Here is a 25,769-nt window from a genome sequence, read left to right as displayed (position 1 = left end):
ATTGGGAGAATGTCTGTTTGTTGATTTTCCTGTGAGAGGATTAGCATCCAAGGTCTATGTTAAATTGTTGCAAGTATCTACCAACTCCCAATAGCAAGGAAATGGGAGCGAGAGCTGAGCCCTGAGGGGAACGCAATTAATTGGGAGACCACACTTTCCATTGCACCAAGAGCCCAAATCACCAGCAGATCAAAACCTTACATCCTTGTGTTCCTTGAATCGAGCTGAATCTGATGATATAAGCCACACTCATTTCCGCTAAGAAGTTTTTTCGCAATATCGTGCAATGCAAAAAAACTAACTTTTTCTATCTCCTCCTAGGTCGTGCGACCTATTGGCACGAAACTTGGGACGTAGCATCTCCAGATGAACCTGACCAAAAGTTATCAAAAGAATTTTGCTACGTTAAACTATTCGCAATTTACAAGCAAACTAATTTCCGTAGCTAGCCACAAAACACGAGCTTTAGCATATCTCGGCCAAATGAATAGGTATCAGAGCAACACTTGGTATTGTTGTTGGACATCCCACTCCGAGGTTCTGTACCAAATTCGGTGAAAATCTGCCGTTAGGGGGCGCTATAATGAACGTAGACGCGTTCTGGCAAATAAGTCAATGCAAAAAAATTGCAATGGCAATATCTCTGCCGCAGTAAATGCTAATTAAAAAACTAAGAAAATTCGAAATTGCGATTTTGGCCATTTCCACCTGTCGTACTTTAACGAACTCCTCCTACAGATTTCATCCTAAATCGCAATTTCGAACTTTCTTAGTTTTTGTGGCATTTGCCGAGAGGTTACCATTGCATTTTTTGCGTGTTTATTGCCGGAACGCGTCTACGTTAACCGCCCTAACGACGTTACCAATTTGGTAGCAGAATTCGGTATCAACAATCAACAACTTAGTGTTGCCTGCTTTTCATTTGGCAATATGCTTAAGCTTCGTGTTTATGTTTAGCTACTGAAATAATTTTAACTGGCGAAATGCGGAGCTTAGCGATAACTTGTGTTGGTACGGATTCATCTGGAATGCTCATTCAAGTTGGTTGCATGGATAGAAGAGATAAAAAGTTGTTATCGGTACTGGATAGTTCTTAGCGAAAGTGTATTCATAATCAGGTAAGTAAGATTGGATATGTGGTGTTCGCGTATGTTTTGCTGGCATTGAATGAATACTTGCAACAATTTAGCATAGACCTTGGACGCTAATCCTCTCACAGGAAAATCGACTCAAGTCATAACTCCCCCTAGTGGCAACAGGAAGTAGGCCTAAAAGTCAAGGTGCTATACTTTAACAAACTCCTCCTACAGATTTCATCTGATGCACTTCAAATTTGGTCTGTACCATCTCAACACCATAGAGATGAAAAGTTATTAAAAGAAAAAAACTTCGTCTGACGGTGTGGGCGTGGCATGGCGGCCATTTTGAGTGTTTAGCGATGAACAAAGAAGTTGTTGTAACTTGAGTGTACTTGGTCGTATGTGCTCAAAATTTCTCACGTTTGACAAGGGTCCAGGCCTGAGGACATCTACAGGCCAAAATTGACTTTTGGTCATAGCGCCCCCCGCTGGCAACAGGAAATGCGCCTTATATGACAAACATCATCCGATTTACATGAAACTTAGAACGTGTGGTCTACATGTGATACTGAGCAGCCCCCTATACTTTACCCACGTCCACTTACTCAGGCCACGCCCCCTTTCATAACATTTTAACTGTTTCAGGTAGAGTCTTGTGTGAGGTGTCATTGAACTCAGCAGAGAGTTCCTTTTTTATTGGTAAAGGTTTGCCCTGACCCCTATGCTTTGGCCCGCCCCCTTTCACAGCTAATGAACTGTAGGACGTAGAGTCTTTTGTGAGGTATCATTGTACTCAGCAGAGAGTTCCATTTTCATTAGTGACGATGTGTAGTGTCTGAGTGCAGCGCAAATGTATGGTTGCAAGTAGCGGCGTCCGCCAGTAACCCTGCGCAAGGGACTGTCCAACGCTGCTTGCAGCTTTAATTTGTTTAATTAAACTGTATATTTTGGTAACCTCAACTAGGTGTATTATATTATTAGTTGAGTTAATGACTATAATTATTGATCATAGCCAACACATTAAACTTCAATGGATGACAAAAGCTTGTTGTTGTGATCTTTCTGTCAGCTAACGTTGCATTAACGTTTTCAGTGTGGCTAATATCTAAATTATTAATTAACCAATTTTTTCTGTAGGCCATCATGTGTTGCAGGATTGATCTCTTCCTCTCTGGGACAGTTTATCATCTCAGGTAAGAGTAACGTTTTTAAACAAAAATTGTGTATATATAATAGTATGAATAGTGAGTGAGTGATTGAACAATTTTGAACACCGCAAGTGCCATGAAATCTTTATCAACTTTATCAGTTAATACCTTAATTTAGAAGTATTAAGTAGATATAGGCTAGAAGTATATAAGTGAATGCATTATTTTATAAGTGTTACCAATTTTTTTTATTAACCCAGCAGCGATTATGTTGTTCATTTACTTTTTCAGTGAAGTGGATTGCCCAACATGCAATTCTTAGCATCCAAGTTGAATTGCATGAAAAGAAAAAGTGTCTGGTTGGAAAATCCCTTTTAAAACTAAGTACTTTGACAGAAAGTATTGTTTTTTTTGGGGGGGGGGACTTTAAAACTATACTTGGACAGAAAGTAGCTTTTGGGTGAAATAAACCTTTAAAACTAAAAGTACATTGACAGAAAATAGTATTTGGGTGGAATCAACCTTTAAAACGTTAAAACTAGGCTAATGGAAATGCAGTCCTAGAAATGCAGTCCTGAAAATGCAGGCTCCGGTACTGCAGGAACATACTATTGGAAAACCCTGTCTGCTCTGATTAGTCAGCGTGTTTCCACATCTCTGAGTCTCCTGGACTCTCCGCTGTTGTTGCACTTGTTGCAGCTGAAGACTGACTGTGTGGAGTATATAGCAGGCAGGCAGACATTTTACTGTGAGAAATCACAAATAAAGGCTTCTAAACTGTTGTGAAACAATTCAATCAGGCTTGTTTTGTGGTTCGAATCCTATCATCTACTGGCTTGACCTCTGTGAGTAGATTCGGAAAGCAGCGACGAGCTCGGAGAACAGAGCAACACGAAGCAGGGTTCAGTCCACAATGTTCTAAAGGTTGAATGAGACACACAAGGATATACATATTCTCTAACAATTGCTTCATTCATTTAGTTAAGGTGTAGCAAGATAAGAGAGTCAGGATGGGAGAAAGGACAACATGAACCAAACCGGACATGTTTCAGCAGTAATGCGACCCAAAATTGGGGAGAAATTAACATTGGCAGCCAAGATTACAGGTTTCCCTGGCATTAGCACGCAGCTACTATAGTTAACAGTGGACACTAATACCCCTTTCACACCCAGGGTTCAACCAGGGTTATACCAAGGTTGACTGTGTGTTTGAATGTGTTAACCCTAGTCAATCGACTTGGCTTTGTGACCCAAGTTGTGAGGTGGGTTGGATCAGGGTAGGATTAGGGTCGATTTCAATGTGAATTGCACACGACCAGGGTCGCTAACAACTGGGGTGGGACAAATTAGGTGATTGGTTGGAAATGAGAGTGAGGCAGTTGTCACAGGTCGCCTCTTAGAAAAAACAATAACAACAACAACAGATTGTTATGGTTATGGTTGTCTGTTATAATTTTTCCTGTTTAATGTGTTAATTTATTCCCGGTTTCTTGTTGTTTACTGTCTCTTGTGTTCTCTGTTGCGTGTTACCTTGTTTTCAACCTTGTGTATGTTTATGCTTCAGTTTCCTGTTTTATTTTGTAGTCTCTGTTTCTCCCTTGTCATGTCTCGTTTTACTTCCTGCCTTGTGTTTTCCCACCTTTGTGATTGTCTGCCCCGCCCTAATGTGTTTCACCTGTTCCTGAGCCCTCGTGTCACCTGTCCCTTGTTTCACCCTTGTTACGTTGTGTATTTAGTCTCTGTGCTGCCTTTGTCTCTTGTCCGTTCATTGTCTTCCCTCCCTGTCTTTCCATGTGTCGCTCATCCAGGCCAGCTTACTCACTCTCACATTAAATGCATCACGCAGGGAGAGTTGACAATATAATTAATGTTACCAGGTAGGTTAGCCTTTAGAAGCTGTTTTGTAATTCCATGAGCCCAGGTTAGCTTACCACTGTAACACTAGCAACATTGTGACAGCAGTGACAACCATCTGGGATAAAATATATTTCATTGGGGGGACATATTTAGTTTGAATGAAACGTAAAGTACGTTCTGCGCCTGCATGAGAGGAAATAACTCCCAATACCAGCTGGCAGCGGTAATCTATTCGTCATTCAACAGGGGAAAATGAATAACGCTCCTATGATACCCACAACAAACAGGGTTTGCCATCTTATGGACATAATGTGCAAATATAGATATTCCAATCGTTCTAACCAGTGTTTTTTAGAAGGAATATTCAAACGTCATTTTTGACAAGTTTTAATAGCTCTTAAAATTAAAGGAGCCTTGTGTGTGTGCCTGTCACAGTTTCTTTTCCTCACTCTCGTTTTGAAACTGAACAGCCAATCAGCTGAATTGGCTGTTCGGCCGATGGTAGACAGCCGCCGACGCTGCAGCAGTAGGATTTTAAAAAAAAATTTGCCGGGCCTGCTAGCTTCGGTGCCACGCCGTAGGGAGCAATCTCCGTTTCCAGGTCTGCTTTCACGCTTTGTCCGTAGGGACTTCGCGTGCCAGTTAGCAGTAACTTCGTCTGGATCAACGGAGGTACATTTCCAGGATAATTGCCTGACATACAGCGCATGTCCTTCACCTTATGGTCTCTGTGTGTTGCTGTTTTCAAACTCTGTTCGCTTCAGGAAACAGCAACAAACTTTGAAATTATAAGTGGCTTCATCTGTAAGTGCAGGGATTTTCCCTGTTTGGGCAGTTCCTCATTAAAATGTTAGCAGCCACAAAATAATTAGCCCACCCATTATATTACACTTCAAGACATCTAATTTTTTGTCCTGTCTGCCTGGGAACATATAAAGTGTCTCCAACTGGATATATAAAAAGACAGTTGTGACTTTCCCCCCCGGTTGAAACCACATGAAAAAAACTGAACAAATGAAAGAAACTGAACAGATGCAGCATTTGTAGCCATGTTTTTGCAGTTTAATTTGGATAAAGTTTGAAGCTCAGAATAATCAGCTGATTGATGGTCAATTGGAAAGCACTCAAACTCAGGAGAGTTGCGTTTCTTGACCCGTGAAAGAAATGTACTCAACTCTGTCTGATGGCACACTCGACAATAGTCATAGCAATTACAGCCATGGAAAGCACCCATCTTCCTATCTCATTGTTAGCCCAAAGGGTTAAAGAGTTCTGTTACCTTTCTCTGTCTGTGCAACTGTCTCTTTCTCCCTCTTTCCCTGTCTGTTTTTCTCTCTCAGAGTAAATCATTCTATTAAGATCCCAGCATGTTGCAGAATGGAGCAGAGCTGAAGGGCTCGAGGCTGCCCTATATCCGCCATGACAACCAGTGATCGATGACGAATGACGGCACTCTCTAATGATCCCAGGCAAAGGGATTAAAAACAACCTTCCATAGCTTTCGGGGCTGGTTTTACATTCACCAATCATCTTTCTTCACAGAATCTCTCCATTGCTCTCCACTGCTTCACTCTTCAATTTTTGTTTTACTCAAACCTTCACACTAAAGAATATATTGTAGTGAATACAGAATATGACCAATTTTTTGTTGCAGGATGATTTTAGTGGTGTTGTGTGCAGGATGATAGTCTAACAGCTACAAGGTAGTTGTTTTTGGCAGCTTATATTGTTTTGGTTATATTGTTTAATTTGCTTCAAATCAAATAATTTTGTAGTTTTTTTTATTATAAGTATATTGGTTTTTAATACATCATAATTTGTTAATAAACTTGAATTGACCTTTTAAACTGAACCATGTCTCTGGCTATTGTATAATGCCTGTATGCCTTTATATTATTGGTAACACTACAATTAGAAGTGAAATATTTCCCTGGGTGAAATTCCCAGGGTGGTGTCTGTTTTTCGGTCGAATTCCATCTTATTGTCTCTTTTCTTCATCTGTTGTATTACACACGTCACGCACCAACGCCCTCTTGCCACATGTTGTTCATCGGAAGGTGTGACATAGAGCTAAATTAACTATACTTCTACCACTAAAAAAAAAGTTCATTTATTCCATGGCATTTCTCAACTGCAGCGGCCCTGGCCTTCGGGTCAATGTGACCCTGGCCAGTATTCCATGGCATTTCTCCACTACCGCGGCTCTGGCCTTCGGGGTAAATGTGACCCATGCGTTATTCAATGGTATTTCTCCACTGCAGCGGCCCTGGCCTTCGGGTCAATGTGACCCTGGCCAGTATTCCATGGCATTTCTCCACTACCGCGGCTCTGGCCTTCGGGGTCAATGTTTATTTCTCCCATTCTGCAGCGCTCTGGTAGCCGTGGGTCAATGTGACCCATGCGTTATTCGATGGTATTTCTCCACTGCAGCGGCCCTGGCCTTCGGGTCAATGTGACCCCGGCCAGTATTCGCTGGTATTTCTCCACTACCGCGGCTCTGGCCTTCGGGGTCAATGTGACCCGGTGCATTATTCGATGGTATTTCTCCACTGCAGCGGCCCTGGCCTTTGGGGTCAATGTGACCCGTGTGTTATTCGTTGGTATTTCTCCACTACCGCTGCCCTGGCCTTCGGGTCTCTGTGACCCGCGTGTGCTCAATGGTATTCGGGGGACCCTGGCCTGTCTTGTAGTAGTAAAACAGAAAGGTTAAGGGAAAGGGGGGGGCGGGGAACAAACCTCGTATTGTCCTACTAAACACTTTTATTATACACACCACACACACCCCCTTATTTGACGTTAAAAGTCTCCTTTAGCGTGCTTGGTCGCCACTATTGCCGTCCCTTTTTTCGTCCCTTTTGACGCGCTTGGTCGGGACAGGTGAAGCGCGACAATAATGGAATCGCGGATGTTGGGTTTAAAAGAAAAACAACGGGGAAAGGACGCCTCAAAAGCCGGGAAACACACGCCGGATACGGGGAAACAAAACGCCACACACGGGGCGCGAACCCGAGTCTCCTGAGTGAAAGTCCGGTGTTTTACCCATCTGCCACCCCAACCACCGTCCTTACGCAACAATTTCCCCTTACATACCACTCGCTAAATCTCATCCAACTGCGGCTCTCCCCAGTACGTTCCACAAATACGCCGAAGGGTGCCTTTTTCGTCACATCAGACGCTGAAGGACACTGCCCAAACATACTTATTTTACGAGTTCGGAATGAGAACGGGTTGACACATTCGTCTTCTTTTTTTTGTCATATTTGCTGCTTCTTCTTCTTCTTCTTTCGGACCTTTGTACTTTGTAGCCGGCATGGCCCGTTGTGTGACTCTAGATTGGAAGCTGTGTCGGGCTCTCGCCCTCGCGGCACGCAATGTCCCCCAAGTTGAAGAGGTGGGAGAGGACACAGAAGAAGAAGACTCAGAAGAAGAAAAGGAAGAAGAAGACGACGACGACGACAGCGAGTCCGACGACGAATGGTCATCAGGCGGGTGCGAGTCAGACGAGGAACGAGACAAACACGACGACGCAGGAGAAGACGACTACGCCGACGCCGACAACCGAGACGAACAAAGAGGAGAAGAACGAGGAGGAGAAGAACGAGGAGGAGGAGAACGAGGTGCAATCGCAGAACCCCAAGAGGATGTACGGCACAGGGGAGATGAAGACAACGAGGGCGAAGACGACGACGAGGGCGAAGACGAGGAGGAGGAGAGCGAAAGGTTCGTTTCGAGAAACGGCGAAATCGAATGGTCCTCGACCACGTATCATCCCCGTCGCCCTCGACCTCGCCGCCGCCGTGGCGCCGAATATGAAGAGGAGGAAGAGGACCGACAACGAGACGACGACGGCGAACAAGACCGAGACGACGGACGAGACGACGAACGAGACCAACGCCGAGGACGACACCGACAAGAGCCGGGACCCACAGAGTACGCGGCCGCTCGCGTTCGCGACATACTCTCCGCGTTCGAGCTGTTTGTCACGCTGCAAATACAGGACAAGTTACTGGCCGCCACGAATCTGGAGGGCCGCAGGCGGTACGGCGCAGACTGGAAAGCCGTAGACGCCACGGAGCTGCACGCCTACCTCGGGCTGCTGCTCCTCGCCGGCGTGTTCAGGTCCCGACACGAGGCCGTGGCGAGCCTGTGCCACGAGGACAACGGCAGGGCCATCTTCCGCGCCACCATGGCGCTCAAACGGTTCCACGCTCTCTCCAGACTGCTGCGATTCGACGACCGCGAGACCAGAGCCGCCAGACGCGCCTCGGACAAACTGGCGGCCGTACGAGACGTGTGGGATGCCTGGGCGCAGCGTCTGCCTCGCCTCTACAACCCGGGCCCCGACGTGACCGTGGACGAGCAGCTGGTTCCCTTTCGAGGTGAGTGTTGTCGTCGTTGGTCATGCGTGCGTGGCCACCCGACTAGAGTTTGGTCGCCGCCACCACCACCGCTGCTCAAAAGCCCTCCAAACGGACGAGAGTTGCCAGACAGACTGCTAGCTACTTTTACGTTTGTCCGTTTGTTCTTCTCACCCACCGCCGTGGCACAAGTCGTGTCTCGTGTTGTGTGTTGTGTCGTGTTTTGTTTTTCGTCAACCCCCGTAGTGTACAATGCTTATGTGTGTGTGTGCGTATGCACACACGGATGTTTTTAAATTTTTTATTCTTCTTTTTGATATCCTTGTTTATATTGATCTCTTTCTGCTTCTCACTTCGTCTTTGCACTCTGGTTCCTCTCCCGCCGAGTCCTTTCCCTTCCTCCTTCTCGTTCCCCATTTTTGACGCCGACACGGACGCCGACACCAAGGTCGATGCTCCTTCCGCCAGTACATACCCAGCAAGCCCGGCCGGTACGGCTTCAAGGTGTGGGCGGCCTGCGACGCCGCGTCCAGCTACGTGTGGAACATGCAGGTCTACACGGGCAAGTCCGCGAGCAGCGCCACCGAGAGGAATCAGGGCGCCCGGGTGGTGATGGACCTGACCGAGGGCCTGCGGGGCCCGCAACGTGACGTGCGACAACTTTTTCACCTCCTACGAGCTGCCCCGGCGGCTGCTCCACGAGAGGCGCCTCACCGTGGTGGGCACGATGCGCAAGAACAAGACCGAGCTGCCGTGCGCCTTGCTCGACACCAAGGGCCGCGCGGTCTTCTCGTCCAAGTTTGCCTTCACGCCCACTGTCACGCTGGTGTCCTACGTGCCCAAGAGGAACAGGAACGTGGTGCTGCTGAGCACGCTGCACACGGGGGACGCGCCGCCAGGCACGCCAAGCCCGACATCATCCTGCACTACAACAGCACCAAGGGCGGCGTGGACAACCTGGACAAGCTCGTCGGCACGTACAGCTGCCGCAGGAAGACGGCGCGCTGGCCCCTCGCCGTGTTCCACAACATCCTCGACGTGTCCGCCTACAACGCCTTTGTGCTCTGGCGAGAGCTCAGGCCCGAGTGGCTGCGCGGCAAGCTCGACAGGCGCAGGGCCTTCCTCGAGCGGCTGGGCCGTGCGCTCGTGACTCCGCTCATCGAGAGACGCCGGCGTCTGCCTCGCACCGAAGCGTCCGCCGCACTCGTCAAAGCCGCGACGAGCAGGGCGGCAGCCGGCAGAGAGGTTGACGGAGAGGTTGACGAAAACGAAGATGACGATGAAGACGAAGACGACGACGAAGACGCCTACGACTCGGAGCCGACTGCGCCCCGGGTGTCCGGCAACAGGAAGAGGTGTCAGCTCTGTCCGAGGACAAAGGACCGCAAGACACACACCGTGTGCGGGGCCTGCAAGAGATACATCTGCAGGAGCTGCACGCGGACCTACTGCGTGGAATGTGTGAGACCGTAGCCTCTTGGCTCGGACGGCACCGGTGTGAGTTTGGGCTGTGTGCTCTGCACAACGAGCAAATGGACAAATGACGTGAACGCAGTGTGTGTGTGTGTGTGTGTGTGTGTGTGTGTGTGTGTGTGTGTGCGTGTGCAACAGAGTGACATGAACAACACTGTTGAAAATCTTTTGAATAAAAACCCTTTGACATATATCTGCTGTGTGAGATGTGAGATGATGTTACGCACGCACCCACCCACCCAAACACACACACACACACACAAGCCGGGGTCCCGTTGACCCGAAGGACGAGGCGACGGCGGTTGACGTGAAACCATACACGAAAGGGTCCCGGGGACCAGAAGCGCAACGCCGGGGTAGTAGGACAGTACATAAACTAAACAAGTCCCCGTGACACGAAGGACAACACAAGGGTTATTCTTAAAAAATAGTTGGTGTTAATACAGGGAGTCAAATGTCATCCTATGGAGAATATATTTATTCATAATTCAAATTGAAAGTCCAAAGAGAAAACGAAGCAAGATCAAATTAAAAATATTATTTTACTACACTGCTAGGAAAAATCCTGCCATAATTGAATTTAAAAAAGAAAAAGAAAACTAAAAAAGCAAAGTTGAAATGTAAAATGGTAATTTGAAAATGTAAAGTGCAATGCAAAAAGTCAAATTTAAAATACAAAGTTTAAATATAAATGCTTAAACTGAATTTTGGCAATGCCCTTTGACATTTTAAGATTCACCTTTTCCATTTTGATTTAATATTTGGCTTCTCCAAATCCACGAAACATACGTAGACTGGATGGGCATACTCCCAGGCTCCCTCCAGGATCCTTGTGAGAGTGAAGATCTGGTCCATTGTTCCATGACCAGGACAGAATCCATATTGTTCCTCTTCAATCTGAGGTTTGACTATCGGCCGAACCCTCCTTTCCAGCACCTTGGAGTAGACTTTACCAGGGAGGCTGAGAAGTGTGATACCCCTGTAATTGGCACACACCCTCTGGTCCCCCTTTTTGAAAAGGGGAACCACCACCCCAGTCTGCCACTCCTTTGGCACTGTCCCAGACTTCCACGCAATGTTGAAGAGGCGTGTCAACCAAGACAGCCACTCCACACCCAGAGCCTTGAGCATTTCTGGATGGATCTCATCAATCCCAGGGGCTTTGCCACTGTGGAGTTGTTTGAGTACATCAGTGACTTCCGCCTGGGAAATTGACAACAATACCCCATCATCCTCCAGCACTGTCTCTAACATAGAGGGCGTATTAGTCGGATTCAGGAGTTCCTCAAAGTGCTCCTTCCACCGCCCTATTACCTCCTCAGTTGAGGTCAACAGTGTCCTATCCTTACTGTACACAGCTTGGATGGTTCCCCGCTTCCCCCTTCTGAGGTGGCGAACGGTTTTCTAGAAACACCTTGGTGCCGACCGAAAGTCCTTCTCCATGTCTTCTCCAAACTTCTCCCACACCTGCTGCTTTGCCTCTTTCACAGCAAAGGCTGCAGCCCTTCGGGCCCTTCGATACCCTGCAACTGCCTCCGGAGTCCTCTGGGATAACATATCCCGGAAAGACTCCTTCTTCAGTCGGATGGCTTCCCTGACCACCGGTGTCCACCACGGTGTTTGTGGGTTACCGCCCCTTGAGGCACCTAAGACCCTAAGACCACAGCTCCTCGCAGCAGCTTCAGCAATGGAAACTTTGAACACTGTCCACTCAGGTTCTTGCCCCCAGCCTCCACAGGTGTGAGTTGAAAGTCCGTCGGACAGGGGCCTCCTCCAGATGTTCCCAATTTACCCACACTACCCGTTTGGGCTTACCAGGTCTGTCCAGAGTCTTCACCCACCCACTGACCCAACTCACCACCAGATGGTGATCGGTTGACAGCTCCGCCCCTCTCTTCACCCGAGTGTCCAAAACATATGGCCTCAGATCAGATGAAACGATTATAAAATTGATCATTGACCTTTGGCCTAGGGTTCTCTGGTACCAAGTACACTTATGAGCATCCCTATGTTCGAACATGGTGTTTGTTATAGACAATCCATGACTAGCACAGAAGTCCAACAACAAACAACCACTCTGGTTTAGATCAGGGAGGCCGTTCCTCCCAATCACGCCTCTCCATCATTGCCCACGTGTGCGTTGAAGTCCCCCAGCAGAACAATGCAGTCCCCCACTGGAGCCCCATGCAGGACTCCACTCAAGGTCTCCAAGAAGGCCGAATACTCCGAACTCTTGTTTGGTGCATATGCACAAACAACAGTCAGAGTTTTCCCCCCCACAACCTGCAGGCGTAGGGAGGCAACCCTCTCGTCCACCGGGGTAAACTCCAATGTAGCGGCGCTCAGCCGGGGGCTTGTTAGTGAAAACTTCTCTGCTCTCTAAACGTTTGATGAATATTTGTATCGATAAGATCAATTTTTTTATATATTTTTTAAATTTAAACAACAAAAACCGAACAGACAAACACACTTGAACAAGAACAACCCCCCTCTCCCACCCCACAGCGTCCACGCTATCGAGGAAAAGAAAGAAAAACAAACAAAAACAGAAATCACACCTTGCCTAATCGCCCTCCTTTACTTCTTGTGATGCTGATGTCAATAGGACTGATAGCTGTGCTGCTGCACCTTTCCATAGGTCTATAGTCGATGATTTGGCTATGTTAATCCTTAAGCCGTAGGTTTATCATATGACCACTTAGTTTTGTGTGAAACCGCTCAGTGAACTACATCTCCCATCTCACACAAGCTATCTTAGCTCTGTTAAACAACACGTGTAACATTATTTAACTGCTGTGTTCCAGTGAAGTGTTTTCAGCAGATAAGCAAAAGAACAAGCGAGATCCTCTTCTCATTTGAGTCACGTTACATCCCCGGTACGATACACACAGACATTGTAGCTTCAGCGAGACGTCATCCATGAGACATTGAAGTGTGTCTTTCTAATTACATATTTTCACAGTCTTATACTTCAACAGTTTAACAACAAACTGAGACTTTCTTCGGTTGAAAAATAATGTTTTAAATTGACGAACATCATATATGTATGTATATATGTAATCCATGGCTCAATTCAAACGGGATCAAAAAATAATTATCTCTCCATTGACTCTCAATCATATTTTTTCCGAATTAAGGTCCCATGGACCGGAAGTAGAAGGGCGGGACTTCGGCTCTCTATCACATCAGAGAGCATTGATGTTGTTTTATTCCAGAACTCATGCACCTGTTCACACTCCCAGACCATGTGCAGTTTTTCAGGTTGACAGAACTTGCAATAGGGAGTAGGAATGCCTTTGGAGACGTATCTCTTCTGAGGTGTCCAATATGGACACATATGGAATTATGTATTTAACAAAAAAGTGTGAAATAACTGAAAACATGTTTTATATTTTAGATTCCTCAAAGTAGCCACCCTTTGCTTTTTTATTAATAAGGGAAAAAATTCCACTAATTAACCCTGACAAGGCACACCTGTGAAGTGAAAACCATTTCAGGTGACTACCTCATGAAGTTCATTGAGAGAACACCAAGGGTTTGCAGAGTTATCAAAAAAAGCAAAGGGTGGCTACTTTGAATAATCTAAAATATAAGACGTGTTTTCAGTTATTTCACACTTTTTTGTTAAGTACATAATTCCATATGTGTTCATTAATAGTTTTGATGCCTTCAGTGAGAATCTACAATGTAAATAGTCATGAAAATAAAGAAACACATTGAATGAGAAGGTGTGTCCAAACCTTTGGCCTGTACTGTATGTTGAAGTGAATCTGCTGGTGATTTGGGTTCTTGGAACAGTGGGACATGTTGTCCCAAACTGTCTCCTAATTAATTACGTTCCCCTACGGGTTCTGATTTCCGATTTTGAAACGATATCCAAATTTGAAAAATGGGTAATTTTAAGTCTTGTTAATATTGATGACAATGTGTTGAAACGGAAAACAAGCCATATTTCAGGAAATAAACTTGTCCATGATTCTATTGAGAGACTTCCAGCTGACAGCGGGGTCCAAATAGAAAAGCCAAATGTTAAATCCAAATGGAAAAGGTGAATCTTAAAATGCCAAAGGGCATTTGCCAAATTCAGTTTAAGCATTTACATTTAACCTTTGCTTTTTAAATTTGACTTTTTGCATTGCACTTTACATTTTCAAATTATCATTTTACCTTTCAACTTTGCTTTTTCAGTTTCCTTTTTCTTTGTTAAATTCAATTATGGCATGATTTTTCATAGTAGCATATTAAAATATTTTCAATTACTATACTTACTTTCAATTTGAATTTTGAATAAATATATCCTCCATAATATTCTGCTAACAATTCTACAATGTTGATTTTACAATACAGCTGGTGTTACCCATTACTCCCAGAAGTCTGCAAGTGATTATTTGAAAGAAGCGGAAGACTAACATTAGTAGCCACACAGTAAAAAATGTGTTGTCTTCTGTGCTGAAGTTTGGCACGTATGTTGGTGGAGGAAGATTGTGAAGGAGTAGGCCACTGATATTGCTGGGTAAGTAATCCCTGTGTTGCCAACACCAAACCGGTATTTTTTTTAACTTTACATAATTTTAGAGTTGTGCTGATGTTAGCTAGGTCATATTACAAGTAGCCTACCCTTTTCTACGTTAACGTTATCGTTATGTTGTCGAGTTCCATGTGCTGGTCCCCCTTGCAGTGAGTTCGTCATCAGCCAGCTAAATTAGCTTAGCTTATCAGTTCAGGTGTTTGACGGCAATAATGTAGTCCAAGACATGGGTTCCGCCATCCATCCTGACATACCCCCACTCCGACATTGACGTCTAATTGTCGGAAGGGGCGGCACTTCCATTGTTTTCAAAGTCCCACCACTCGACAATTTTTGTTTCCATTAGGGTTAGGGTTAGGGGTTAGGGTTACAGAATAGCAGCATGTCTGAATATCGGCATGTTGGAATAGTGGCATGTCTGAATAGAAGCATGTCGGAGTGGCAGCATGTCGGTGATTATACCCATGGAATATTTTGGATATTTTTGTGAATGGGTTGGTCAGAATGGTAAATGCGTAAAATAACGTTAGCTAACAACAAAACATAGAAGAAAAGAAAACAGAGATAGTAGCTATTCTTAGCTAACGTTATTGTTAGCTTCCCAGGCTTCCCTACACTAACGGTAATCTTTTTTTTTTATTTTTATTTTTTTAGATATACTGGTGTTAGCATAAAACGATAACTTAGATCACTGATTGCATGACGGGTTTGTTTAACATTGCTTAACCATTTTAACGGTTACTGTTCAAACTAAAATAGCTAATGAGCTAGCTATCTTTCGCATATAGTTATTTGGTAGCTAATGGGACAACGTGCCTCTAAACTTTAACTAGCCTACACCCATTTGCTGCAGAAAATAGTAGACTAACGTTATATTCAACCAGCACATCTTTGTCTTCTTCAGCCTTTGTAATTGCAGTGTAATGTCTAAGTAATGCATAGTGCATTGCATAGTACTACTGAGAAATGGATAGGTAACTCTTAGTTAAACCAGCCCTACATGATGATTTTGAATATATATTTTCTTTGTTAACAGGGGCAAAATGCTGTTGCGTGTTCAAGTCGGGGAAGAACAGAAATATGTCAAGCTGTCTGAACTGACATTCAATGCTCTCTTGAAAGAAGGTGGGTACATTAGGTTACAGGTCGTTCCTCAGAGCGCCATGTGGCGTGCTAGCAATGATAAGTACAATCAGACGTTCATTCAACTCCTCATCGGTAAATTGGCATTTCAGCGCTAAAGTTCTGGCTGTAGTCACAAAATCATTAGGTGGAGTCTGTGTATTCTAAAGTTCACATTGAGTTTCAACTGACCCTCAAAAAGGTTCCACAGAACGTCAGGCTTTTTCTTGTTATCATTGCTGAGTCCGCTAGCATTCAGTCTTTGTAGTCCTTCATCTCCGATGCCTCGGCAGATCTTCCTAGCTTGTTTAGCTTCGTCCTCTATTTCCTCATCGTCTAGGTAAAGACACATTTTCTGTCTAAGTAGTGAGATAGCCTCACTCAGATCCGGATCGGACCAGTTCATTGTCGGAAAATGTGATGCCATTTTGTCCGTTTATCAGCGTCTGCACACACTTGTGTTGCTCCCCTTAGCCACCTAGCTTTCTCCTAGGTCTCACTCACCAGTCTGGCGATATTATCCTTGAACAATTTCACCTGAGACACAGAGTGGGTCTTTCACTGCTGCCACCTTGAAGTATTTTTTAGGAGTCAATGATGAGGACTTGAGGATAAATCCAACGCATCTTTACTTCCACTGTAGGACACATTACATACATGCAGGAACTACTACACTACTCATGTAGTGCATATCACTCCGCCTAGGGTGGTAATCTAGTTCCAAATAACATATCAAAACAATGTTAGGTAACTAGAATGTACAGTCGAGAATGTTTGCTAGCATTTGTGCGTGTCAATATCATGCATGACCAGAAAAATACAAATGTCAGAGGCCGAAGGAGTAGAGTCATTAAAAAGACAAAAATGTCTGCACAATAGAGACATGAAGAGATTTGCAAGCTTGCTGGCCGACACATAACGTTAAATAGACGGTCTCGACTGTACCACTCAGGCTCTTTTAAAGGGATACTTCACCGATTAGCATTAAGCTTTGTATCAGTAGAAATCCGGTAGTATTTTTGAATGACCATGACCTCTCTGTCCCGTCCCTTGTCTGTCTTAAATGCTGCACTTTATGTATAGTCTATAATGTGTGTGCACTAAATGTAGCCTTTCTCGTATTTCGTTTTTATATAATGTCGTTTATATAATGTTTTTATATAATGTCGTTTTTATATATTTTAAATGTGTAACACCACTTGAGCCATGGTGAAACATTGTTTCGTTTCATTATATGCACGGCTTAATTTGAGCCGGAACATGTTCTGGCACCACCGACCTTGGATCCAGAACCTTTTTTTATTGGATCCGGCACCTCCTGTGTCACTATGAAATATTAATCACCTAAATGAAAAAAATTAATTTCTGTTTGTGTAGTGTTCAATGTTGTTATCTGTAGTGTTAGTCTTTATTCCCATTGAAGTTAAACAAAAATCTTGCGTTTGCATTTTCAATGTGTTTTGAGGTGAATTTTCAGGGTAAGACAGAGAAAGGGACGTAACCTGATTTGTTCAAGTCATATCCCCTGACCAATCGGCTATCCTAACCTTAACCACTCGAGGTCAATGCCTAACCCCAACCAATCGAGCTGCTATTGAAGGGCGGGTCTTGGCATGGTCATAGTAGGATTCGTAATTTCGCTGGATGGGATGCACTTCAAGTGTTCACTGTTGGTTAAATGTATTTTGACTTGCTCATGGTATTGTAACAGGCCCCAGGCGTGATGCCTGTGGTCAGATTAAAATGTCGTTCTGGAAAGAACAGGAAAATTATGAGACCAGCAACAGGTATTGCGTTTCCTTCTCTCGCTTCTGCCAGAAGTAGTTTAAAAATGTTCTCAATTTCACATTCCTTCTCATAAGAACATCATCAAATTACCATAATCACCACATAACTTGAACTCAGTTTCCCAAATAAACATAATTTTCAGAATCCATGTGTGCTGTTTGTCTTCATATCCAAATGAAAGTAAAATACACTTTTTCCCAAACTTCTTTGGTCTGCTGCTTACAGCTTTAACAGCTGTACTAATAACTGCAACGTTACTCGTTACAAATAAGATTCCAGACGCACAGGCTGAAGGCTAACATATTAGCAGAATGCTGTTAATTCTGTTAACAAAATAGTACAGCTGGCGTGAGACATTACACAAGCAAAAGTTAACTCTATTCATCTTAACAGTATTTCAAACACACACTTGCTTAAACAGCATTTAACATGACAGGACTTTACAAAATAAAATCACATAGGAGCCTCAAAATAGGACAATATACGCGACGTGACACACACGTTCTGTAAGTGAAACTAGCTTGCTCGGCTTTAGCTGTAGCATTCCGACCACGTTACTCTGTGTTCATCTGAATTCCTTCTAACTACGATCTTCATCCAGTATAAAACACGGAAAAGCATTCATATTTGGTACTGACATTATTTTGACCACATATGTGTGTTTTTGCTAGTGACTAAGGGACTGTTCGTTATTTATTTCAGGGGCCACCGGAGGAGTTTTGGGACCTTTAGCCAAAAAAGACATGACCCTGCCATCACCAGTGAAAACATTTCTATGACCCACCAAAACCGATTTGGAAAAAAGGCATGACCCTCTCCCAATAACTTACCGGTATCTTCTGTACTGATTTGCACTTGGCAAATACATACAGATTTCTATTTTTTTTTTTTTTTTACAGCCATGACATACGTGACTAAACCTCTGCATTCTCATCTGACGCATCACATTCCTCTGTTATGGTGTGGTGGCCATTTCAGTAGATTTACTCACTAACGTTGTGGAAACACAATAAGCATGGAAACTAAATGCACACTTCCTGCGTTACTGCATTACTTCAAATACTAAGTTACACCTCTAGTAAACTAGCATTCACATGAAATAAAACAATAAAATATTGAGACCATTCAGCAAGGCACTCTGGGTAACATTCAACACACAAACTGGTTGCTATGGACTCGTCACTAGTCTTCCTCCACTTCGCCGTTTAAACAAAGTGGAATAAACGTATAAAAGTCCAAATCTACACAAAACACGCAATCAATTAGTAAGCTGACATCAAATGTGGCATTTAGGAAACCTTTATTGTAACCTTGTCAGGTAAGATGTCCAGATAGTGCAACAGTCATTTTCATTTTTTGCGTCCTGCTGCTCCCATCGTCACCCAGGAAATACTTCTTTTTTTTCTTCCCACAGTTAAGCACCGCCCGACTCATTACCATAGATTGTATTACACACTAGCTGCAGCATTCAGCACTGCTCTTTTACTAAAGCAGTATATGAAATCAGATGTATTACCTACCACCATTTAGTTTTTTTTGGTGTTATTTAAGATATTTATAAAATATCTGATTATGCCAGACAGGTGCCAAAAAATCCACAACAATCTCTATCACCACAGGGCAGGCACACACACACACACACACACACACACACACTCCGCTGCCCTGCTGAAAATGGGAAGCAGAAATGCGTCAGATGTCAGATAACGTCGATAATAATTGGGGGAATGCTGTTCTACAGCATTCCACCTATTGTTATTCGGTTTTATTTATTGGGGGAATGCTGTTCTACAGCATTCCACCTATTGTTATTCGGTTCTTTATTGGGGGAATGCTGTTCTACAGCATTCCACCTATTGTTATCCTGTTCTTTATTGGGGGAATGCTGTTCTACAGCATTCCACCTATTGTTATTCGGTTTTATTGGGGAATGCTGTTCTACAGCATTCCACCTATTGTTATTCGGTTCTTTATTGGGGAATGCTGTTCTACAGCATTCCACCTATTGTTATTCGGTTCTTTATTGGGGAATGCTGTTCTACAGCATTCCACCTATTGTTATTCGGTTCTTTATTGGGGGAATGCTGTTCTACAGCATTCCACCTATTGTTATTCGGTTCTTTATTGGGGGAATGCTGTTTTACAGCATTCCACCTATTGTTGTTTCTGTCGGCCATTTTCTTTATTTTGGGGAATGCTGTTCTACAGCATTCCACCTATTGTTATTCGGTTTTATTTATTATTATTCCGTCTTCCGTACGTTTTTTGGCTCTCTGTAACTTCTGCATACTTTCACCTATTTAAACCATTCAACTTTTCAAATGTTCAGCTCTTTCAGCTAATGATGGGACTTCTTCAACTTTTTTTCTACTATTTATACTTTTTCAAATTTTAAGCTTTTTAACACTTTTTTTAACATTAAAGTCAATGAGAGCAGCCTTCAAATCCTTCAAATCCTCTTCTGCTTCAAAATGTATCTCCTCCTACATTCTTCCACCTACAGACGTGATTCAAAATTTAAAATGTTCACAAAATATTCAGCTATTCGGGGTCTACTTTTCAGGTTGATATCTTTTACAGTTTTTTGTAAAAAAGCCTTTTAAGTTTAGTAATCTTTTTAGGATTTTTTATCGATTAAACAGGGTGTGTATTGCATTTGCTAGAGTGGATGACATCACAGCTAGAGGGTGAAGCTTCGAAAAAATTATCTTAGTTCCTTGTCTGTAAACTGCTCTCACGCCCACAATATCTACTTGTCATACACAATTTATACATCAAAACGTAGGTATTTTTGTCTAGTTTCAGAAAATCTGCTCAGTCATGCGATACGTCCCATACTTTTGGCTCAGCGAGCTTCCAAATGACGAGATCAACAAATTTCTGTCCATCCGCTCCAATGATGAAAGGCGTCCATATTTTCCAGCGAAGAGCAGAACGAACCACTTTTTTAAATCGCTGATATGCCCACATTTTTACATTTATCCATATAAATTTTACACCGATACGTTCACAAAGGCCTTGTGTCTCTAACGGTCAAGTCGCTGTTTCGATAGCATGTACTGTTGTGGATTTATTAAGGATTGTTTGAAGGGTTCTCTCACACTGTCTCTCACTAATCAGGTGTGGGGATTAATGATCAAAGAGATGCTTTATAAATACTAAAGGAAAGATGTTTGTCTGTTCTGAAGATGGCGCAGTGGTTATGGCACATGGCTAGGGTGTGGGGGGCCCGGGTTCAAATCCCACTGTGGCATATCAATCAGTGTGTCCCTGGCTAAGGTGTTATTTGACTTTTCAACTACTCTCACTACTTAAACTTATTTTTACGGTTTTAAGCTATTCATCCAGTTTAGCTTTAGCAATTCAGCTATTCATGTTTTATTTTGCAAACACACACATGCACACGCGCAAACACACACACACACACATATACACACACACAGACAAAGACAGACACATGCAAACACACACACAAACACACACACACAAACACACACACACTACTCAAAAACACACACACACACACCCACCCCCCACCCCCACACACACACACACACACACAAACACACTCCCCACACACACACACACACACGCCGGCTCGTCGTACACACACCACACTCTTCTCTCTTCTCATCTCTTCTCTTCTGCTCTCCTTTCTTCTCTCTTTCTCTCCCTCTCTCTTTCCTCTCTTTCTTCTTGTTCAGCCCCATTCTTTTCACCTAATATATTTCACATCTCATCTCAGCTAGATTGATGCTTTTTCGTTCTATGCAGTATATATCTGATAATAATGAAAATATTTCTTCTGCTCTCAGTGTCTGAAGTGCTGGCGTGTACTACAGGAGACATATTAAGAGCAGGTGCTATCGTTATCAGATCAAAGAGATGTTTATAAACATTGCCCAGGCCCTTAGTAACCATGACAACACTTTCACAGACAGTCTACTGATTACTCCAGGCTTGCTGTAGGAGTCAACTAACTAGACTAACTATGATCATCAGTCTATATCATTTGCGTTCCACTTCTGTCTGTCTGTCTGAAAATCTGGGGAAAATCTGCTCAGTTTTGTGATACGCCTTTTACTTTTGGCTGGTTGAGCTTCCAAATGACAAGATGTCCATTTCGTTCTCCATTTGCTTCAATGATCAAACTCCTGGATATTTCCCAGCGAAACACTGAACAAACCACTTTTTGAAATCGCTGATATGACCACATTTTTACGTTTATCCATATAAATTTTATACCGATACGTTCACAAAGGCCTTGTGGTGCTCAGGATCACGTCATTTGACTGATAGCAGTTATGGTGTTGCCACAGTGAGGCTTTGTTTGAGAGCTTGCTCTCAGGGACTCTGAATAGCTGCAGCACAGCACAGTGGTCTTCCACTTCTCTCTGAATGTCTTCTCTCTCCCCCTCTCTATCTCTCTGTTTCTCTCTCTTTTCTCTCTCCATCCCTCCTTCTCCCTCTCTCTCTGTCCTCTCTCCATCCCTCCCTCTCTCTCTCTGTCTCTCTCTCTTTCCTTTCTCCATCCCGCCTTCTCCCTCCCTCTCTCTCTGTTTCTCTTTTCTTTCTCTCTCTCTCCCTGTTTCTCTCTCTTTTCTCTCTCTCTGTCCTCTCTCCATCCCTCCTTCTCCCTCCCTCTCTCTGTCCTCTCTCCATCCCTCCTTCTCCCTCCATCTCTCTCTGTCTCTCTCTCTTTTTCTCTCTCTCTCCTTCTCTCTCATCCCGCCTTCTCCCTCCCTCTCTCCCTGTCTCTCTCTTTTTCTCTCTCTCTCCTTCTTTCTCCATCCCTCCTCCCTCCCTCTCTTACTTTCTTTAACTTATTGAACCAATTTCCACTTTTTCAACTATTCTTCAGCTTCAGCTAAAGACTTCACAATGTTCTACATATTTTGTCATTTTTCAGCTTTTAAAGCCAACTTTTTAACGATTTCCACTTTTTCAACTATTCTCACTATTTCAACTTCTTCTTACAGATTTCAGCTATTCAACCAGTTAGCTTTAGCAGTTCAGCTATTCAGCATTCCCACGCATTTTCCGCAGGAAATGCATTTTCTAGTTAGTGGGAATGCTGTTCTACAGCATTCCAACTATTGTTGTTTCTGTCGGCCATTTTCTTTATTTTTGCTTCTGCTTATTCCCTCTTCCGTACGTTTTTTGGCTCTCTGTAACTTCTGCATACTTTCACCTATTTAAACCATTCAACTTTTCAAATGTTCAGCTCTTTCAGCTAATGATGGGACTTCTTCAACTTTTTTTCTACTATTTATACTTTTTCAAATTTTAAGCTTTTTAACACTTTTTTTTAACATTGAAGTGAATGAGAGCAGCCTTCAACAACTTGAAATCCTCTTCTGCTTCAACATGTATCTCCTCCTACATTCTTCCACCTACAGACGTGATTCAAAATGTAAAATGTTCACAAAATATTCAGGTATTCGGGGTGTGCTCAGTGTTTTGATATCTTTTACAGTTTTTGTGAAAAATCTGTTTAAGTTTAGTGATTATTTCAGGAAATTTTATCGATTAAACAGGGTGTGTATTGCGTTTGCTAGAGTGGATGACATCACAGCTAGAGGGTGAAGCTTCGAAAAAATTATCTTAGTTCCTTGTCTGTAAACTGCTCTCACGCCCACAATATCTACTTGTCATACACAATTTATACATCAAAACGTAGGTATTTTTGTCTAGTTTCAGAAAATCTGCTCAGTTTTGTGATACGCCTTTTACTTTTGGCTGGTTGAGCTTCCAAATGACAAGATGTCCATATCGTTCTCCATTGGCTTCAATGATCAAACTCCTAGATATTTCCCAGCGAAACACTGAACGAACCACTTTTTGAAATCGCTGATATGACCACATTTTTACGTTTATCCATATAAATTTTATACCGATACGTTCACAAAGGCCTTGTGATGCTCAGGATCACGTCATTTGACAGTTCTGGTTATTGTTTCCACGTGGGGCTTTGTTTGAGGCTTTCCGCTCTCAAGGACTCTACCTTCCATTTCAGTTCCATTATTCAAGGCTCCATTCCATTCTGTACATCCATTTCATTCCATTCTGTTTGTTTTTCCTGTTTCCATTTATTCTTTCATTTGTCCTTTTTCATCCTCCCTCTCTCTCTCTGTCTTTTCCTTCCTCTCTCTCTTTCCTCTCTCTTTCTCTCTCTCTCTCCATCCCTTCTCTCTCTCTCTTCCTCCATCCCTCCTTCCTCCCTCTCTGTCTCTCTCTCTCTTTCTCTCCTTCTCTCTCCCTCCTCTCTCTTTCTCTTTTCTCTCTCTCTCCCTTTTCCTCTCTTTTCCTCTCTCTTCCTCTCTCCTCCCTCTCTCTCTCTCTCTCCTTCTCTCCTTTCCTCCCCTCCTTTCTCTTTCTCTTTCTCTCCTTCTCTCTCTCCATTCTCCTTCTCCTCTGTCCTCTCTCCTCCTTTCCTCCTCCTCTCTGTCCTCTCTCTTTCCTCTTTCTCTCTCTCCTTCTCTCTCTTTCCTCCTCTCCTTCTCTTTTTTTTCTCTCTCTCCCTCTCTCTCCATTCTTCCTCCCTCTCTCTGTCCTTCTCTCCATCCCTTCCCTCTCTCTGTCTCTCTTTCTCTCTCTCCTTCTCCTCCATTCCTTCTCTCTCTGTTTCCTCTTTTCTTTCCTCTCCTCTCCTTTCCTCTCTTTTCTCCTCCTTCCTCTCCTCTCCCTCCCTCTCTTCTCTCTCCTTCTCTCTCTCCTTTCCTCTCTTTCTCTTTTCTCTCTCCTCTCCTTCTCTCTCCTCCCTCCTCTCTCTCTTCCTCTCTCCTTCTTTCTCCCTCCTCTTCTCTCTTTCCTCTTTTCCTCTCCTTCCTCCCTCTTTCTCTTTTTTCTCTCCTTTCTCTTTTTCTCCTTCTCCTCTCTTTCTTTTCTCTTTCTCCTCTCTCTCTCTCCTTCCTCCTCCTTCTTTCCTTCTCCTTTCCTTCTCCTCCTCTCTCTCTCTCTTTCTCTCCTTCTCTCTCTCTTTTCTCTCTCTCTCTCTTTCCTCTCTTCTCCTCTCTCTCTTTTCCTTCTCTCTTTTCCTCTTTTCTTTCTCTCTTTCCTCTTTTTCTCTCTCCTTCTCTCTCCTTTTCTTCCTCTCCTTTCTTCTTGTGTCTCTCTCTTCTTCTTTTCTCTTCTTTCTCTTTCTCCTTTTTTCCTTTCTCTTTTCCTTCTTCTCTCATTTCCTCTGTCTTCTCCTTCTCCTCTCTTTGTCTTTCTCTTTCTGTCTTTCCTCCTTCTTTCCTCTTTCTCTGTGTCTTTTCTCTGTCCTCTTCTCTTTCTTCTCTTTTTCTGTGTGGTCTTCTCTTTTTCTTTTTTCCTCTCCTTTCTCCTTCTCTCCTCCTCTGTCTGTTTTTCTTTTTTTCTCTCCTGTTTCTTCCTCTTTTTCTCTCTCTTCCTTCTCTCTCTTTCTCCTTTCTTTCTCCATTCTCTCCTGTCTCTCTCCTCCTCCTCTCTTTTTCTTTCTTATGCCAATTTCTTTTCCACTTCATTCTACTTGTGTCCTCTCTCTTTTCTCCCTCTCCTTCTCTCCTCCCTCCTCTTTTTTGTCTCTTTCTCTTTTTCTCTATCTCTTCTTCTTTCCTCCTCCACTCCTCTTTTTTTCTTTCTTTGTGGTCAATTTCCTTTTCAACTATTCTTCCTTCCATTAAAGGGCTTCCTGTGTTTCCATATTTTTTTTTGTCATTTCCTTTTTTCCATGTGTCTATTTCCTTCTTCTTCGTTTCCTCTCTCTCCTTCTTTCTCCATCCATGTCTGTCCTTTCTCCATCCTTCCTTCCTCCTCTGTCTTTGTCTTTTCTCTCCGTCCATTTTCCTCTGTGTCTCTCCGTCCTGTGCCTCTTTCTCTTTCTCAGTCCGTTTCCTCTTTGTGTGCCTCTCCGTCCATTCCTCCGTCCGTCTCTCTCTGTCTCTCTTCTTTTCCTCTCTCGTCCTGTCTTGCCTCTCCTTGTCCGTGTCTCCACCTCCTTGTCTTTTTCCTCTCTCCTTGCCTTGGTTGTGTCTTTGGTGATTCCTTCTTTCTTCTCTCTCTCCTTTCCTCCGTCCATTCTCCACCCTCTGTCTCTGTTTGTCTTTTCTTTCTCTCTCTCCGTTTCCTCTCTTTTTTCTCTCTGTCCTCCTCCGTCCTTCTCCTCCTCTCTCTGTGCTCTCTCTTTTCCTCTTTTTTTCTCTCTCCTCCTTCTCTCCGTCCTTCTCCACTCCTGTCTCCTGTCTCTTTCTCTTTTTCTCCACTCCTTCTCTCTCGTCCGTTGGCTTCTTCCTCCTCCTGTCTCTTTTCTCTTTTTCTCTCTCTTCTTCTTTCTCCCGTCCATCCTCCTCCTCTCTTGCTTTCTTTTTGGCTTGTGGGACCAGTTCCACTTTTTCGGCTTCGGACTTCTGATCGTTCTCACATGTTTTTGATCGTTTTAATGATGAGTGTGGCA

The 25,769-nt window shown here is 43.6% G+C and overlaps 1 pseudogene; it reads left to right on the top strand.

Moving 5' to 3' along the window:
• The window catches only part of LOC120551669, a 55,897-nt pseudogene that overhangs the window by 4,768 nt on the left and 25,360 nt on the right, over positions 1 to 25,769 (top strand).

This window comes from Perca fluviatilis, chromosome 21 (assembly GCF_010015445.1).
Source record: "Perca fluviatilis chromosome 21, GENO_Pfluv_1.0, whole genome shotgun sequence".
Lineage (NCBI taxonomy): Eukaryota > Metazoa > Chordata > Actinopteri > Perciformes > Percidae > Perca > Perca fluviatilis.
This window is presented reverse-complemented; position numbering and strand designations above follow the sequence as displayed.